The sequence below is a fragment of the Enhydra lutris genome, unplaced genomic scaffold, assembly GCF_002288905.1.
Source record: "Enhydra lutris kenyoni isolate GAN:26980312 unplaced genomic scaffold, ASM228890v2 scaffoldscaffold9, whole genome shotgun sequence".
Taxonomy (NCBI): domain Eukaryota; kingdom Metazoa; phylum Chordata; class Mammalia; order Carnivora; family Mustelidae; genus Enhydra; species Enhydra lutris.
This window is the reverse complement of record NW_019154093.1, coordinates 45,321,274-45,339,819: the sequence shown is the minus strand read 5'-3', so window position 1 is coordinate 45,339,819 and position 18,546 is coordinate 45,321,274. Positions and strand designations below refer to the sequence as shown.

General features: G+C 38.8%; 1 pseudogene; it reads left to right on the top strand.

Moving 5' to 3' along the window:
• Window positions 1-6,585: 6,585 nt before the first annotated feature.
• LOC111142904 lies at window positions 6,586-7,966 on the top strand (annotated as a pseudogene).
• Window positions 7,967-18,546: the final 10,580 nt, after the last annotated feature.

Genomic DNA, 18,546 nt, shown 5'->3' with positions numbered 1-18,546 from the left:
AGATACTAACCCTCTATCTGATATGTCATTTGCAAGTATCTTCTCCCAACTCATAGGTTGCCTTTGGTTTTGTTGGCTGTTTCCTTCACTGTGCAAAAGCTTTTTATTTTGATGAAGTCCCAATACCTTATTTTTCCCTTTTTTTCCCCTTGCCTCAGGAGACATCCTAGAAAGAAGTTGTCAGAGCTGATATCAAAGAGATTACTGCCTGTGTCCTCCTCTAGGATTTTTATGGTTTCAGGTCTCATATTTAGGTCATTAATCCATTTCAAATTTATTTGAAATTATTTTTATGTATAAGAAAGTGGTCCAGTTTCATTCTTTTGCATGTTGATGTCCAGTTTTCCCAACACCATTTGTTGAAGAGGCTATCTTTTTCCCATTTGATACTCTTTCCTGCTTTGTTGAAGATTAATTGACCATATATTGTGGGTTTCAATATCTTTGTAAGAGGTCTTAAAGTAATGGATATGAAGCTAATGGTAGTAAACAACGCCTTAACCAAAAAATGTCTTTAGTCATTCTTTCCATTAAGAAAATTTCCATTCTTGGTGCTATAGTAAATGGAATCGATTCTCTAATTTCCCTTTCTGTATTTTCATTGATAGTGTATAAGAAAGCCACTGATTTCTGTACATTGATTTTGTATCCTGCCACGTTACTGAATTGCTGTAGTAATTTGGGGGTGGAGTCTTTTGGGTTTTCCATATAAAGAATCATGTCATCTGTGAAGAGAGAGAGTTTAACTTCTTCATTGCCAATTTGAATACGTTTTATTTCTCTTTGTTGTCTGATTGCTGTTGCTAGGACTTCTAATACTATGTTGAACAAGAGTGGTGAGAGTGGGCATCCTTGTCGTGTTCCTAATCTCAATGGGAAGGCTGCAAGCTTTTTCCCATTGAGGATGATATTTGCTGTGGGTCTTTCATAGATAGATTTTATGAAGTTCAGGAATGTTCCCTCTATCCCTATACTTTGAAGCGTTTTAATCAGGAACGGATGCTGGATTTTGTCAAATGCTTTTTCTGCATTAATTGAGAGGACCATGTGGTTCTTCTCTCTTCTCTTATTGATTTGTTCTATCACATTGGTTGGTGAATGTTGAACCATCCTTGTAACCCAGGGATGAATCCCACCTGGTCATGGTGGATAATATTTTTAATGTGCTGTTGGATCCTGTCTGCTAGGATCTTGTTGAAAATCTTAGCATCCATATTCATCAGTGATATTGGTCTGAAATTCTCCTTTTTGGTAGGGTCTTTGCCTGGTTTGGGGATCAGGGTAATGCTGGCTTCATAAAAAGAGTCTGGAAGTTTTCCTCCTGCTTCAATTTTTTGAAACAGCTTCAGGAGAATAGGTGTTATTTCTTCTTTGAAAGTTTGGTAGAATTCCCCAGGGAATCCGTCAGGTCCTGGGCCCTTTTTTTGGGGAGGTTTTTGATCACTGCTTCAATCTCATTACTAGATATCGGTCTATTCAGGTTGTCAATTTACTATAGGACCAAGAATCATAAGATATCTGGGAATAAACCTAACCAAAGAGGTAAAGAATCTGTACTCGAGAAACTAGAGAACACTCATGAAAGAAATTGAAGAAGACACAAAAAGATGGAAGACCATTCCATGCTCTTGTATTGGAAGAATAAACATTGTTAAAATGTCTATACTGCCTAGAGCAATCTATACTTTTAATGCCATTCCGATCAAAATTCCACCGGTATTTTTCAAAAAGCTGGGGCAAATAATCCTAAAATTTGTATGGAATCAGAAGAGACCCCAAATTGCTAAGGAAATGCTGAAAAACAAAAATAAAACTGGCAGCAACACGTTACCTGATTTCAAGCTTTACCACAAAGCTGTGATCACCAAGACAGCATGGTACTGGCATAAAAACAGATACATAGACCAGTGGAACAGAGTAGAGAGCCCAGATATGGACCCTCAACTCTATGGTCAAATAATCTTCAACAAAACAGGGAAAAAATATACAGTGGAAAAAATACAGTCTCTTCAATAAATGGTGCTGGGAAAACTGGACAGCTATATGTAGAAGAATGAAACTCGACCATTCTCTCACACCGTACACAAAGATAAACTTGAAATGGATAAAAGACCTCAACATGAGACAGGAATCCATCAGAATCCTAGAGGAGAACGTAGGCAGTAACCTCTTTGATATCAGCCACAGCAACTTCTTTCAAGATATGTCTCCAAAGGCAAAGGAAACAAAAGCGAAAATGAACTTTTGGGACTTCATCAAGATCAAAAGCTTCTGCAAAGCAAAGGAAGCAGTCAACAAAACAAAAAGGCAACCCACGGAATGGGAGAAGATATTTGCAAATGACAGTACAGACAAAAGGTTGATATCCAGGATCTATAAAGAACTCCTCAAACTCAACACACACAAAACAGATAATCATATAAAAAAAATGGGCAGAAGATATGAACAGACTCTTCTCTAATGAAGACATACAAATGGCTATCAGACACATGAAAAAATGTTCATCATCACTAGCCATCAGGGAGATTCAAATTAAATCCACATTGAGATACCACCTTACACCAGTAGAATGGCCAAAATTAGCAAGACAGGAAACAACATGTGTTGGAGAGGATGTGGAGAAAGGAGAACCCTCTTCACTGTTGGTGGGAATGCAAGTTGGTGCAGCCACTTTGGAGAACAGTGTGGAGATTCCTCAAGAAATTAAAAATAGAGCTTCCCTATGACTCTGCAATTGCACTACTGGGTATTTACCCCAAAGATACAGATATAGTGAAAAGAAGGGCCATCTGTACCCCAATGTCTATAGCAATGGCCATGGTCGCCAAACTGTGGAAAGAACCAAGATGCCCTTCAACGGACGAATGGATAAGGAAGATGTGGTCCATATACACTATGGAGTATTATGCCTCCATCAGAAAGGATGAATACCCAGCTTTTGTAGCAACATGGACGGGACTGGAAGAGATTATGCTGAGTGAAATAAGTCAAGCAGAGAGAGTCAATTATCATATGGTTTCACTTATTTGTGGAGCATAACAAATAACATGGAGGACAAGGGGAGATGAGGAGGAAAAGGGAGTTGGGGGAAATTCGAAGGGGAGGTGAACCATGAAAGACTATAGACTCTGAAAAACAACCTGAGGGTTTTGAAGGGGCAGGGGGTGGGAGGTTGGGGGAACCAGGTGGTGGGTATTAGGGAGAGCACGTATTGCATGGAGCACTGGGTATAGTGCAAAAACAATGAATACTGTTACGCTGAAAAGAAATTTTTAAAAATTTCCATTCTTAAAAATGAAACAAGATGAAAACAGAGAGGGCAACAAACCATAAGAGACTCTTAATCATAGGAAACAAATTGAGAGAGTTGCTGGAGGGGAGGGAGGGTGGGGAATGGAGTAACTGGGTGATGGACATTGGGGACTGTATGTGCTGTAATGACCACTGAGTATTATATAAGACTGACAAATCGCAGACCTGTACCCCTAAAATAAATAATACATTGTATGTTCATTGAATTTAAGTTAAAAAAAAGAAATTTTTCATTTTTTTAAATTTCCATTCTTAACAGCAACATACATACTTTGAAATCTACCAAATCACTAAACTTCAGAATTCTAAAATTCTTGCTATTATGCATTGTCCCAAAATATTCCATCATTTTTATATTTTCCCATAAAGCATAACAATACCTCTTAGAGCCCTCATCATTCAACATTAATTCAATAAACATTTTTGAGAACCTGCTAACAAACATTCTTAAAAACTAGTCAGTGCTACATTAGGAACTAAGGCTAAAAAGACAGGTAAAACACAGTCAAGCAAAACGTGGTCTAGAGTTTAGACCAGAGTTTAGATAGTCTAGCAGGAACACGAGTCTATAGTTTACAGTGGGGAAGACAGAAAAAGAGAATTCACTGTGGTATAATCAAGCACTGACACTGAGACAGCCCAAGGGAACCATCACTAACCGTCATTAACTGAGGCTGAAGGAATTAGAGGAGGCTGCCAGAAGGAAAGTGATGAGTCACTGAGTCCTGGAGAACGAGCAGGATCTAGCCAGGAAAAGAGAAAAAGAGTGATTCAGGTATGTGTAAAGGTACAGAGGCAGGATGGGGTGTAACAAGGAGAACTAGTAGTAGAGGAGTTCAGTTCAGACGAAGCATAGAGTTGAGGTGGGCACTAAGGAAGGAATATTATATTTTTACATCTCAATGAATGCTGACAAAAGTTAATGAGGAAAGTACTATTCTCAGCCTCCTCCCCCATTTCATAGTTAAAGAAACAGAAACCCAGTAAGAGTCAGTGACTTGCCCAAGGTCATACATTGTAGAAGTGGATAAGATAAAATTCTAACTTAGAAATTCTGATTCCTGGGGCCCCTGGGTGGCTCAGTGGGTTAAAGCCTCTGCCTTCGGCTCAGGTCATGATCCCAGGGTCCTGGGATCGAGCCCCGCATCGGGCTCTCCGCTCAGCAGGGAGCCTGCTTCCTCCTCTCTCTCTGCCTGCCTCTTTACTTGTGACCTCTCTGTCAAATAAATAAAAAATATCTTTAAAAAAAAAAAAAGAAATTCTGATTCCAGGGGCACCTGGGTAGCTGAGTCATTAAGCATCTGCCTTCAGCTCAGGTCATGATCCCAGGGTCCTGGAATGGAGCCCCATGTTGGGCTCCCTGCTCAGTGGAAAACCTGCTTCACCCTCTCCCACACTCCTGCTTGTGTTCCCTCTCTCACTGTCTTTCTTTCTGTCAAATAAATACATAAAATCTTCAAAAAAAAGAAGAAGAAGAAGAAAAGAAAAAGAAAAAGAGAGAAATTCTGATTTCAGAGCTCAGGCGCATCTGCTAATCATTAATGGATTGTATGCTATGCTAAGGAATTTTAATTTTATCCTGAAGGGCATGAGAGGCCAACAATTTTTGGCAGGAAAATGACAGGGTCCATTTTACCTTTTAAAAGGATGACCCAAGTTACTGAAGGAAGCAGAGCTAGACTGGAGATGGAACTATGTACAGTTCTGCATGTTGTACCTCAAACTCTAGGGAGAGCCATTAAACATGTGGTCCCTACAGTGCACAACCTACATGACCATTTTGATGTAATCACAAGTTAGGGGCTACTACCGTATTCCAGTCATAAAATGTATGAGCAATTAAACTAAGAAAGAACAATGGCAGAGAAGGGAATGGTTTATAATGCAGAAATAATGATGTAGAATCACCAGGAGTTGGTGGCTGGTTGGATGAAGGTGGTGACACAGAGAAAAAGAAAATGGTTTTATTTTGTCTCAGTCTAAGTTGGGACTATATTTTTTCATCTTCTTCCCTATTTGGTTCTGGGTTACAAACTTGCACATGATTTGGGAAGTGAAATGAAGCAACAGCCTTTATGCTCTGAGGGTCATCAAGGTTAGAGGTGAGAAGAAAGAGATGCAGAGAAGCAAGCAGGTCCAGTTTGTACTTGCTGTTCCCCACTCTGCACTCTCCTCTGCTTCCAGGTCCAGCTGTTCAGGTCAGATGTCCATGTCCATCTGCCTGCCCTGCTGACCAGCAGCAACCCACCACGATACCCAATGGAAAACTCAGAAAGGCAACTATAAGAACCAGATCACAGCCCAGCACAGACCTCCAAAGTCCTCTTTGTGGACCATTTCAGCAGATACCTCTTAAGCTCTGATTTGTCCACCCTGCCAGTGCTTTGGGAGGACTTCTTGGTGACTTCCTGCTCCACCTACTCTCCTCTCCTCCCTCTTCACCTACTTCTCCAGCTTCAGTTCCTGATCTCAGCAGAGTTTTTTTTGTTTTGTTTTTTTTTTTGTAGCAGTTGAGAAGATTAGTCTGAAATTTATATGGAGCTGCAGAGAACATATAATAGTCAAAAAAGCTTTGGAAATTTAAAAAAAATGGAAGATGTCAGGACTATTATAAAGGACTCTATCACAGAGTTGTAAAAATGGACACCCAAATTACACAGGGACAAAACCTGTGTTAAACTTGCCTAGGATAACTTGGAAAGTAGACCACATGCCCACTGAGACTGTAACTCTGGGGGAAGCGGTTGGCAAGAGAATAACTCTGGGCATACGTTTATTTTGTATGTCAAGCAAAGTATTGTAAGAAAGGAGCTCAGGAAATAATTGGCCAGTTTGTAAGAAGCAATTGAGGGTCCAGAAATTGGGGGGTCTGACTAGGAAGGCTATATGAAAACTATTAGAACCCAAATTTTAAGACAATTTTTGAAAAAAATATTTGAACACAAAATCCCATTTGCTGCTGCTATTGAGGCTAACAAAGTTAGTTGTAGTGGGGTTTGGAGGTAAGGACCCTGACTGAAGATGTAGGACTATCTCCCACTGTCCCTGACACCACAGTGAAACTTCCATCCTCTCATCATTAGAGAAACACAGTCCTGATGCAAAGGAATGTGGATCAGAGAAAATGTATTCAAGGGTCATGCCACCCTCTAGGAACTGTGGATAACGCAGCAGCATCAACCTCCCAAAGTGCTCATCAACAAGATAGACAGGAGAAGGGCCTTGCCTTCATTTCTGAGATGTTCTTATTTAGATGATCCCCATGCCTAAAGGATGTGTGGAAAATCCAAGCTTCAGAAACATGGGCTTCTAACAACTTCAATGTATGCCAACAAAAGCACTGTAATTTGGGCTTTTTCTAAGAAAAAGTGCCCAAAGATTCAGTACACTTGTTTACTTGTATTCTTGGCAGGATCTTATTTTTTCAGTGTTCCAAGATTCATTGTTTACGCACCACACGCAGCATCCTCCTTAATACCCACTACCAGGCCTCACCCTTCCAAAACCCTCAGTTTGTTTCTCAGAGTCCGCAGTCTCTCAAGGTTTGTCTCCCCCTCCGATTTCCCCCAATTCGCTTTTCCTTTCCTTCTCCTAATGTCCTCCATGCTATTCCTTATGCTCCACAAGTAAGTGAAACTGTATGATAATTGACTGTCTCTGCTTGACTTATTTCACTCAGCATAATCTCCTCCAGTCCCATCCATGTTGATACAAAAGCTGGGTATTCATCCTTACTGATGGAGGCATAATACTCCATTGTATGTATAGACCATATCTTCTTTATCCATTTGTCTGTTGAAGGGCATCCTGGCTCTTTCCACAGTTTGGAGATTGTGGCCATTGCTGCTATGAACATTGGGGTACAGACGGCCCTTCTTTTCACTACATCTGTATCTTTGGGGTAAATACCCAGTAGTGCAATTGCAGGGTCATAGGGTAGCTCTATTTTTAATATCTTAAGGAATTTTCACGCTGTTTTCCAAAGTGGCTGCACCAACTTGCATTCCCATCAACAGTGTAAGAGGGCTCCCCTTTTTCCTCTTCTCTTTCATTTTCAGTCACTTTATTACAACTTAATCTTTATAAATCCTACTTTGGGTCATTCAAGCTTCTGGAAAGTACTTTGGATTACCGGAACTACAGTCTTCATTCTGAAAGTCTTTTTCATAGGCTTGAAATGCCTTATTTTATTGGTACCTTCTTTCATGATGCCTTTTAAATCCAAGAATTACTGGTATGCGTTCTTAGAAGAATTGTATCAGTATAAATGAATTTTGTTCCCATATCTGTTTTGTTCCATTACCTTATTAACCACAAGGAGTTTGGTAATATAACTAGAATCTTCAGATGTTACTAGCTTTATTCTACCTCATTTTAATGTTTTTGGATTTTTTTTTAAGATAAGGATTTTCAGACAGGTTTTGTGAATATTCTTTACATGACCAAGCTACAAAGTGATTTGTTCAGATGATATCTGACCAATATGTCAAGCAGAATTTCATAAGATTATTTTTCCCATCTGTCAGTATATATTTCCCAAAGAATGCATTACCTCATGGTTTCATCAAGAGAATGTCCACTAGTCAGAACTATGATTTCAAACCACATAACCAAAAGGAAAGATGGAGCTACTTCATCACACCTTCAAACATAATTAAGTTCCATAAACTATTAAGACCACAAAATAGTAATTGTATCTGGTTATAATGACTATTACTAAAGTCACTGGGATAGATTTCTTTGTTAAAAATTAAGAAAAATGTTTCCAGTGGTGCCTGGGTGGCTCGGTCAGGTAAGTATCTGATTCTTGATTTTGGCTCAGGTCATGATCTCAGGGTCATGAGATGGAGCCCTAAATCAGGTTCCACATCCAGTGGGGAGTCTGCTTGAGATTCTCTCTTCCTCTCCCTCTGCCCCTCCCCACCACACTCTCTAAGATAAATAAATCTTTAAAAAAAAAAGTTGGCAAACATTTTTGGAGCATTAGAATAAGATTTTAGTATCTCATTTTAAAAAAAGATTTTATTTGTCAGAAAGAGGGCACAAGCAGGGGGAGTAGCAGGCAGAGGGATAAGCAGCTTCCCTACTAAGTGGATGCAGACGCCTAACTGACTGAGCCATCCAGGAATCCCAAATATTTCATTTTTTTAATTCAAATGAGTGAAAAAAAATTGTTTTAACATATGTAAACAATATTCCACCTAATCTATTGTCAACATTTATTCTATGTCAACATTTATTCTATTCTAATTATTTGACATATGATTGCAGTATAAAACTGTAAATGTATTTTCTTACTAATGTTATTGAAAAGAGCAACTGGATAACTAAATAGAATTAGTGGTTTCAGAGGAATTCAGGTATTCTTTTCTGATAATGTTTCAAACTAATTTTTTATAATAAAATTTATAGCCAAAATCTCAAAAATTCTTAAAATGTTCATAAAATTTATATTTTTAAATTTAAGTCCTGTATATATTACCTGTAAAAAGATTTTCTAAGTGAATATTAATTTATCAAGGATGATATATTTTAATATACTACTCTTTGAAATATTAGCAAACAATAATATAAATTGTTTGAAATTTTCAATATTATTACAAAGATTACATTAATGGTATGGCCTCCACCCAAATCTACTGACCTCAAGGTAGCCACCATTAAATTGAGAAGAAAGGTCTTGGGGGAAAAAAGCAAATAAGACTTGAGAATGACATCTAGGCAAAATTTTGGATATATTAACTGGCACATGGAACTCACTAGACACTAGCAAATTGAAAGCCTTCTATGTTTCTGAGTGAATTGTACTGCCAAATAAACATAATCCCAACCTGAAAAAGCCTTGGACTACTTGAGCATCAGAACAATCCTCTGGACCTCACACTTGCACAAACAGGACACAGGCTATGAAAGTTATATAGCCTTCAAGAAGAATACACTCCCAAATGTCCTCCTTTAATTGTAGCCATGGAAAATAGGACATGGAAGACCCTCCCAGAGGATGGACCAAGGACCATGGACAAGGGAGTTCTACCAGGAGAGCAAAATCAGAATCTAATCTGGGAAGGAAATTCCCACCCCATCTTGTGAGGACAGGATACTATCCTTCATAATGCCTGTTCAGGATTTCATATATACTAGCAATGAGAGATTGCTAAGTGTCTTGCATTCTTCTGTTTTCCAAAAGAGGTTGGGGGAAGGGGGTTGTTTGGATTTTTTTAGCATCATCCTGTACCTGACTTACCACTGTACATTGAGAAGGAGAAGGGATGAATCACCTTTTTATTGACAGATTGCCACAAGAGGCCACATCCAGACACCATGTTCATCATCTGAAGATCTGAAATTTGTGCCACTTTACTGACTTCATAGGTCTTTGGGTTATCAAGAGAAATGTGTATGCTCAATGAAAGAAAGGAGGAATGGAATAATTTGTGACCAGAAGGAAAGACTGTGGAGGATACTGGTTAGCAAGTCACCAAAAACCATTTCCTTTTTTTCCTGGAGCATTGCCAGATTATGCTGACCAGTCTCCCTTGTGGCTAGACATGGCACGTGTCAGTTCTGACCAATAAAATGTGAGAAGTAACATCTGTTGTTTCCAGGCTTGGCCTGTTTGGCCCCCTGACTCATGACTCTCATGCATTTTCCCTTCCAGCTGGCTAGCCTGGAGATGATGAGGACAACCTTGGGAGTCATGGTGTGAACATGGGGGAGCCACAGGATAGAAGAAACCAGGATCCCTGAAAACATGTGGAGAAAGGACACCCTCTAAGAGTGATTGCATTCCACTCTTATCTTGGCAAAAATAAGGATATTTTAAACATATTAAGCCCCTGAGTTTGGGAAGTTTGTTACAGTCACTAACGTATATACAGCAGAGGGAACACCACAAAGATAGGAGGACTGAAAGAGATGATGGAACCTGTGGAGGGTGAGGGGTTCTCTTTAGCTAAAATGTAAGCACAAGAGGGAAAACAGCGAGAAAAAAGAGGTTCTTTGGGCATATTGCTATGGGTCTTAAATCCCATGCAAAATTTTGGACTTTATTCTGTAGAAATGGGGACCATCAAAAGTTATAGATAAATAGATAGATATATAGATAGATAGATAAATAGATAGATAGATAGATAGAAAGATATAAATATATCTTCTATTTAAAACTAGTAGAGTGAATGCTGCCAGTAATCTGCAATTTCTGAGACAACTGAGTCCAAATCTTTCACACACTGTTGCCCCACAAAATTGAGAATATAAAATATAATCACCAAGCTGACAACAGCTTTTGCAGTCTTCAAATCTGCAACTCATACAAAATAGATCCTGCCAAATTCAGTAAGAAAACTGGGAATCAGTAACCTTCAGAGGAAAAAGTCAGCTTTCAAAACGTGTTTCCTTTGGAAAGTGTGTGTGTGTGTGTGTGTGTGTGTGTGTGTGTGTGTGTGTGTGATGGGGAGGGATAAGGAAGGTGAGAGGAAGATGTCTTTTCAGGTAATGAATGTTATTCCTGCAACAAAGCAAAACTTAAGATGGGCTTCAATCAATTCCACATGGACTAAGCACCTTCCATGTGGTGGGTGTCCTGCTAGGTATCTACGATATAAAGATAAATAAATGACTTACCAGGACTTCAAATTACTCACAAAGTAATATAATTAGCGGGCATATAAACAGAATAACCAGTATACATTAGTACACATACTATTAAAAAAAAAAAAAATGGGACCCTACAGATCTACAGGGCTTGGGGAAGAATCATGGATCACAGAACTTTCTTAGCCTCATCCTGAAGATCCTCCCTCCTCAGACACAACCTACCATGGCAGACTGAAATTTCATTACCTTTCTTCATACAATCACTTGCTCTCATACCTGTCCTCCACCTTCCCACCTCCACGCCTTGCCTTCTGCATCAAATGCTCTCCCTGACCCACCACCGGCCACCCCTAAGGCTCCACAAGTGAAATCTTCCCTGGTTCCAGCAGGGTGGGTTCTCCCCCTTCGCAGGGGTCCCATCTGCGCCCTCTCTCAAGAGGTTACCACTCGGCATCAAAGTTGTTTTCCGATCGCTGGTCTCGTCTGATTTCCATCCTAAACTATAAGCCCCTGAGGATCAGGAATGTTGCCAGAATAGCACCTGGTACGTACATAGTTGAAGTTTAATAAGTATTTTCTGAATGTTAGATTTTAAACCCAAAACCTACTCCCTGCAGCTGCTGACTCTGCACTCACCAGTAATCACTGCATTTTTTGGTCCAGAACTAAACTGTTGGGTACCTGGTCTTTTCTCATGGGAAGACCGTAAGAGGGTTCAGTAATGACAAACAGAGGAAATAAAAATAGTGCTTACACCCCTGGTTTTAACTAGTGCCTAGTTTATACCACAAAAATTAAGATTGTCCAGTGGGCCAAAATTTTTGCTTACCGATTAGAAGAGATTGAAATCTCCAAGTTTTCTTTACTGCAAAACAAATCTTTCACAGAAGAATTTCTATTAATGTCATGTCAGCATTTTCTCCTAAACAATCCCGAGAGGAGAAAACGGACAGATGCCTTCCTTTCTAATATCAATGCAATTAGCAAAATGTATTGACATGAGAGCAACTGAAAACATTAACTGTCTGTAATATTCCCACGCTGGTACCATAAGAGCTGGAAGCTAAAACATGGGGACAAATCAGCATTATTCAAGATGGAACAGCTAAAGCCAAAGGTAGAAAAGATCAATGCCTATAAAATATTGAAGTATACTGAATGTGTTCACTAGGGCCTGGAATGTAATAAAGGAAATACATGCTTAAAATTTAAGTGGAGACAGGGGTGCCTGGGTGGCTTAGTGGGTAAGCCTCTGCCTTTGGCTCAGGTCATGAGCTCAGGGTCCTGGGATTGAGCCCCGCGTCAGGCTCTCTGCTCGGCGGGGAGCCTGCTTTACCCTCTCTCTCTGCCTGCCTTTCTGCCTACTTGTGATCTCTCTCTCTCTGTCAAATAAATAAGTAAAATATTTTTTTAAAAAATTAAAGTGGGGACAAATTTAGGGTAAATGGAAATATGCACAATTTTTCTTAAGTGGGATGAACTTTAGGTTTTTATTAAGACACAACAGCAGATAAGAACGAGAATATAAAAAAATCCATGGACAATGTCTTCATAAAATATCGATAGTAGAGAGATTTTTGTGAGTGGTCCCCAGTCTGTTAAGTCCTGGGGCCCCCTGGTCACTGTAATTAGTACCCGGAGACCTTAAATACATACAGAAAGCGAGCCCTGTCTGTGGCTTTGTATAAACAATATGCATAACACATAACTCCTATCATTTGATGCAAACACAAAAATGTTTTTACTGATGAATAACAGAATGTCAGACAGGTTGGGGAAGCTAGGCAGTCTGACCTAGTAGGGACACACTCTTGTGAGAAGAGCTGTCAGAGGGAGGGAAAACTCTAGTTGTGGGAAGATGGGGGGCACATGATCTTTGGGAAGGATCCTGGCAAAAGCATGGGCTTTGAAAGGCCCTGAGCAGAAACCAGAGGGCAGAGCACAGCAAGCAGGCTATGGAGTAAAGGAAACTCTCAGCTCTTCCGGAAGATTACCACATTCACAAAACTCTTTATGGTTGATTTTTTGGGAGCAAATGGCCAAGGGGCTGAGCTTCTGGACTTGACCCAGGGCTCATCACAAATGGCATAAAAGTGGAAGTAAAGGTAAGCATGAGGAATTAAAGAAGGGGAAATTCAAGGAAACAAGAGGAGCACTGTGCTGTTATAGGCTCTACAAGAGAGCTCAAGCCTCATGTAGTCTGGCATGGAGGCCTTGGGCAGTATCTGAGTCTCTTCCATAAATTCACTTAAAAGTGCTCCTGGTGGCCCCTGGATGGCTCAGGGGGTTAAGCCTCTGCCTTCGGTTCAGGTCATGATCTTGGGGTCCTGGGTCAAGCCCCGCATCAGGCTCTCTGCTCAGCGGGGAGCCTGCTTTCCTCTCTCTCTCTCTCTGACTGCCTCTCTGTGTACTTGTGATCTCTGTCTGTCAAATAAATAAATAAAATCTTTTTAAAAAAAAAAAAAAGTGTTCCTGAATTCTTAGAAGCTGTTTGTCATTATGGGTTTCCTTGATTAATGGAATAATGCAAAAAAAGGGGGAAAAAAGTGTTATATTAAAAAAACGTTTATACTACAGGAGTTCAGAACCACTATTTTCAGAGTACTGTCCTGTTATGACTTAGCTTCACCAGAGAGGGAAGGCTGAACTGGGCCCACCAGAGAACCATGAAATGCCACGTAGGCCATTGTCTTTTCTGAGAGTATCTGCAGACCACATCGAATAAATAGGAATGCTGGTCACAGGAAATCGTCTGCTCTCCTTTCCTTTCTCCATCTTATTTAATCCTCACAACCACCTTATATGGAAGTTAACATTATTATCCTATTACTAAAGATGAAGAAACTGAGGCACAGAATTGACCAAGGTCACACAGCTATAAGTAGCAGAGTCAGAGTCCAAAACTTTTTGACTATGAAGCCTGTAAGCATAATAATTAATAAATCAATTAGTTAATTACTTATTGGGCATCTGCAGTGTGCTAAGTGTTAAAATAAGCATATGACTAGCAAATGTTATATTACTGTATTAGGGTTCTCCAGAGAAAGAGAACCAGTAAGATGTGTGTACACACACACACAGATTATAAGAATTTTTTCACATGAGTATGGATGCTGAGAAGTCCAAACCTGCAATGTGGTTCCAGGCTGAAGCAGGTGCAAGCCCAGGAAAACAGATGGTACAGATGAAGTCTGAAGGCAGTCTGCCTGGAGACTTGTTCCTATTACTCCAGGGAAAGTCAATCTTGTTATGCTATTTAGACCTTCAATTGATTGGATAATACCCACCCACATTATAGAAGGCAAAAGACTTAACCCCTTTAAATATTAATCTCATCCAAAAATATCCTTGCAGAAATACCCAAGATAATATTTGATGAAATTCTGGGCACCCTGTGGCACAGTCACATTGATACATAAATTAACCATCACAATTACTTTCAAAATGAACTTTCTGTCAACCCTTTCTTATCCTTACAGTACCTTTATGATTTACATACTTTACTAGTCTGGAATTTAATAGAAGTACTTTTTAGTCTCAAATACTTAAGAACCCACAATTCCCTTTATAGCAATTAGGGATATAATTTACATTTGTATCTCTTATTTTTAAACTTTAAATTAGATTTTAAATGTAGACTTTCAATTGCTATGTCCTCAGGGAACTCTTAGACTTAATAAGACATAAATTTGAAATTAATGCTTTCAGAATTAAGCTCCTTTCTGATAAAGATGAAGTCTGAAGGCAGTAAAATTTACTTACTTAAGTAAATTTTATTATTTTGTGCATTTACTATAGAGATAAAGATAAGGAGCAAAAATGTCTCAGTCAGGGAAATGAGTACTGAGGAAGCAGAAAGGGCTATTTAAATCAGGAAGTGACAAAATTACAAACAACAAGTAACAGAATTCCTGGTTTAAAAAAAAAAAAAAGAAGAAGAAGAACTTCAGAGCTATGAGAATGATACCTAGAACCAACAGTGAATCCTACACCTTGCTGTCAAGAGCTAAGTGTTAGTGCTAGAGTTAGGGCTAGGTCTTCCCTAAGGCAAGAATCACATCTTTATGTCTCCCCTTCCACCCAACATGAGATGTAATACGGGCCATGCATAATAGATGCTCAATAATCTTTTGAAGTAAAAAAAAAAAAAAAGAATAGATATTTGGAGGAAAGTAATTTAGAAAAGGGAATAAAAGAAAAAAGAAAGGCATATGCTCTCTAGGCATGTGATATGGCTTGTTATAGGCTTATTAGGTAAAAAGGCTGAGATCCCAAGACCTCTTTGGGTTATCAAAGCAGGATTTACATGAAGGCACATTTCCAAGATTTGAAATGCTTACTTAGTTCAAGAAATACTTACATTCTTCCCTATGGCAATAAAACATATCAAAAATTAGTCATTTAAAAATCCCCACTACATCCCCCACCCAATAGGCCTTTTTTTTTTTTCCTTAAAAACCTAGTAACTCTACTAAAGAGTAACTCTATACTAGCTTTTTACTTTGCTTTTTACTTTACTAGCAACTCTCTAGGTTACTTAGGAAAAAAGAATCTTCATTTGCAATTCTCCTTTTCTAATATTTCTACTACCTTCAAATATTTGGGTTTTGCTTTTTTGGCTTTAAAAAAAAATCTTTTTTGAAACATACACACTAGGATTTATGTCAGTCTCAGTTCTGATTAGAAAAGCAAACTCCCCCCAGGTGGTGAGTATTATGGAGGGCACATATGGCATGGAGCACTGGGTGTGGTGCATAAACAATGAATTCTGGTACGCTGAAAAGAAATTAATAAAAAAAAAAAAACTTAACAATTCAAAAAAAAAAAGAAAAAGAAAAGCAAACTCAGCTTCTCTTTATGTGCAGCATTATGGGAATCCCAATGCAATCAGAGGTCAGACATTCCTTCAAAGCCAAAAGAATTCTCACGTAGACATACATATAGCAATCTAAGAACCTTTTCACTTTGTATAGTACATTTCCTGGGAAGAAACCCAAAAGTTCCATAAACCACAGAAATTGGTAAAGCAGCCATTAAACAAAGTTATTGTCTCAAAGCTTTCAGAGAAAGAGTAGAACTTCCTGCCTAAAACACAAGGTCCAGATCTTTATATCTGAGAAAAGTGCCTTGAGATCCTTCAAATTCCAATATTCCATCTGAGAGAATACACACAGCCAATCGTGTGGACTCAGAGTCAGCAAATACAGGAGCATCTAGCTGGCTCAGATGGTAGGGCATGCAAGTCGGGGTTCATGAGTTCGAGCCCCACATTGGGTGTGGAGATTAGTCATTTTTCTAATCACTCTTACAAATGAAATCACAGAATCTCTAGGATTGGAGAAGGTGTTAATATATAATCTAGATTCTAGACAAAACACTGCATCAGATGTATGACTACCCACATTTTGCTAATTCAATTCTTATGCTTAGTGAAATGTATTTGGAAACAAGCAAAAAAAAAAAAAAAAACCTGAATTTAGCATTTTTTTAAGATTTTATTCATTTATTTGACAGAAAGAGATCACAAGTAGACAGAGAGACAGGCAGAGAGAGAGAGAAGAGGAAGCAGACCCCCCGTCGAGCAGAGAGCCCAACTCGGGACTCAATCCCAGGACCCTAAGATCATGACCTGAGCCGAAGTCAGCAGCTTAACCCACTGAGCCACCCAGGTGCCCTGAATTTAGCATTTTTTAAGTTATTGACATTCGTACTTGAAGTTTGAATTTTAAAAGAATGACCTGCCAAAAACCAACGAAGTATGAAACATTAAGGAAGATAGTTATTTAAAATTTTTTTTAATTTTCCAACTTTTTTTTAAAATATTTTATTTATTTATTTGACAGACAGAGATCACAAGTAGGCAGAGAGGCAGGTAGAGAGAGAGGAGGAAGCAGGCTCCCCGCTGAGCAGAGAGCCCGATGCGGGGCTCGATTCCAGGACCCTGGTATCATGACCTAAGCCGAAGGCAGAGGCTTTAACCCACTGAGCCACCCAGGCGCCCCTTAAATTTTCCAACTATTTTTAGACTGATTTTAGGCAACAGAGAAAGAGGCAAGATTAAAAATCGTAAGGAAGAAGGCTGGAAAAGCTATGTGTACTACTACTATATTAAATGTGAAACATGATCATGACGTGCGTCCCTGCTGCTTCTAATGCCCACAGTGAGATCTCTCCCCCACTGATAAAGGTCAGCTACTTGATCCTTCAAGCTCTGCTAAGGCCAACAGATGCAGTATTTTATTATAATATTTCTCCTTTTCTTTACAACAGCTATATTTCAAACGATGATTTGCTTTTCCCCTGCAATCCAACTAAGACTTTGTTTAAATGAGGAGGTCATAGATGCTTAATGCATCTTAACCTGACTTCCACTGGTCAGTCACTTGGTTCAATTATTTAAGCCTTTTTGTTTAATACTGGACAGAAATGGCCCTGATGAGATCTTCTGGAGAATAATGTGCTATTTGCCTGGGAGAACTAGCCTTAAAAATTATGCCCTCCTTTAGCTCTGAAAATTTATCATTTATGAAATAAATATATTTATTTCATATTATTTATTTATATATAAAGCACATATATAAAGCACATATTATTTATTTATATATAAAGCACAGCATGAAACAAAACACAAATGTTATCCATGTAACCTTGATTTTCTGGGATAGTCCAAACCTCGTGTATTAAAATACAGTATTAAGTGTCAAATAATAGACATTTGGTTAAATAAATTATAATATGTCATTCAATAAGCAACTCTATAGCCATTTAAAAGATGTGTGGAAGAAAATGAAATGGAAAATGTGATATGTGTTTAGGTTAGAAACCAGGTTATTATAAAACATTATTAAAGTATCATCTTGATTTTGTAGAGACAGGGAGAGGACTGTACACCAAAATAATAATTGTAGTTCTATTTGGGTGATAAAATTATATGTGATTTTTTAGTTTTTCTTTGAGCTTTTCCATATTTGCTAACTTCTATAGAAATGCTTATTAAATAGACAAAAATAATTGTAAAAAAGAAAACACAGTCACTATTATCCATTCAGCAAAAGATACCCAAAAGAGTAAAAGCTGCAGTGTTTCCTATGACCTTCATATCTGTATCTTTTCTATGATCTTTGAATTGCCCCTTTTTCCTGATTAAATCTGTATTACTTTCTCATGTTACATAACAACTTACCCCAAGTTAAGCAGCTTGTAACAATGCACATTTATTATCTCACAGTTGCCATGGTTCGTGAGTCTGGGCGCAGCATATCTGGATCCTGTGCTTCGTGGTCTGTCAGTCAGGGTTGGTCCAGGATCTACAGTCTCACCTGAAGGTTCAACTGGGAAAGATCAACTTGCCAAGCTCATTCAGTGCTTGTGAGCAGCCTTCAGTTCCTCCCAAGCTGTTGGGCTAAAGATCTCAATTCCATACTGGCTATTGGCCGTAGGTTTCTCATTTCCTCATCACATATGCCTCTCCCACACAGCAGCTTACTTCATCAAAGTATCAGGCCAAGAGGACAACAAAAACGATTTTCGAGCAAGATGGAAGTCACCGTATTTTGTAACTGAATCACAGAAGTGACAGTCCATCATCCTGCCATAGCTATTGCTTTAAAACCAAGTCATTAAGCCCAGCCCATGATC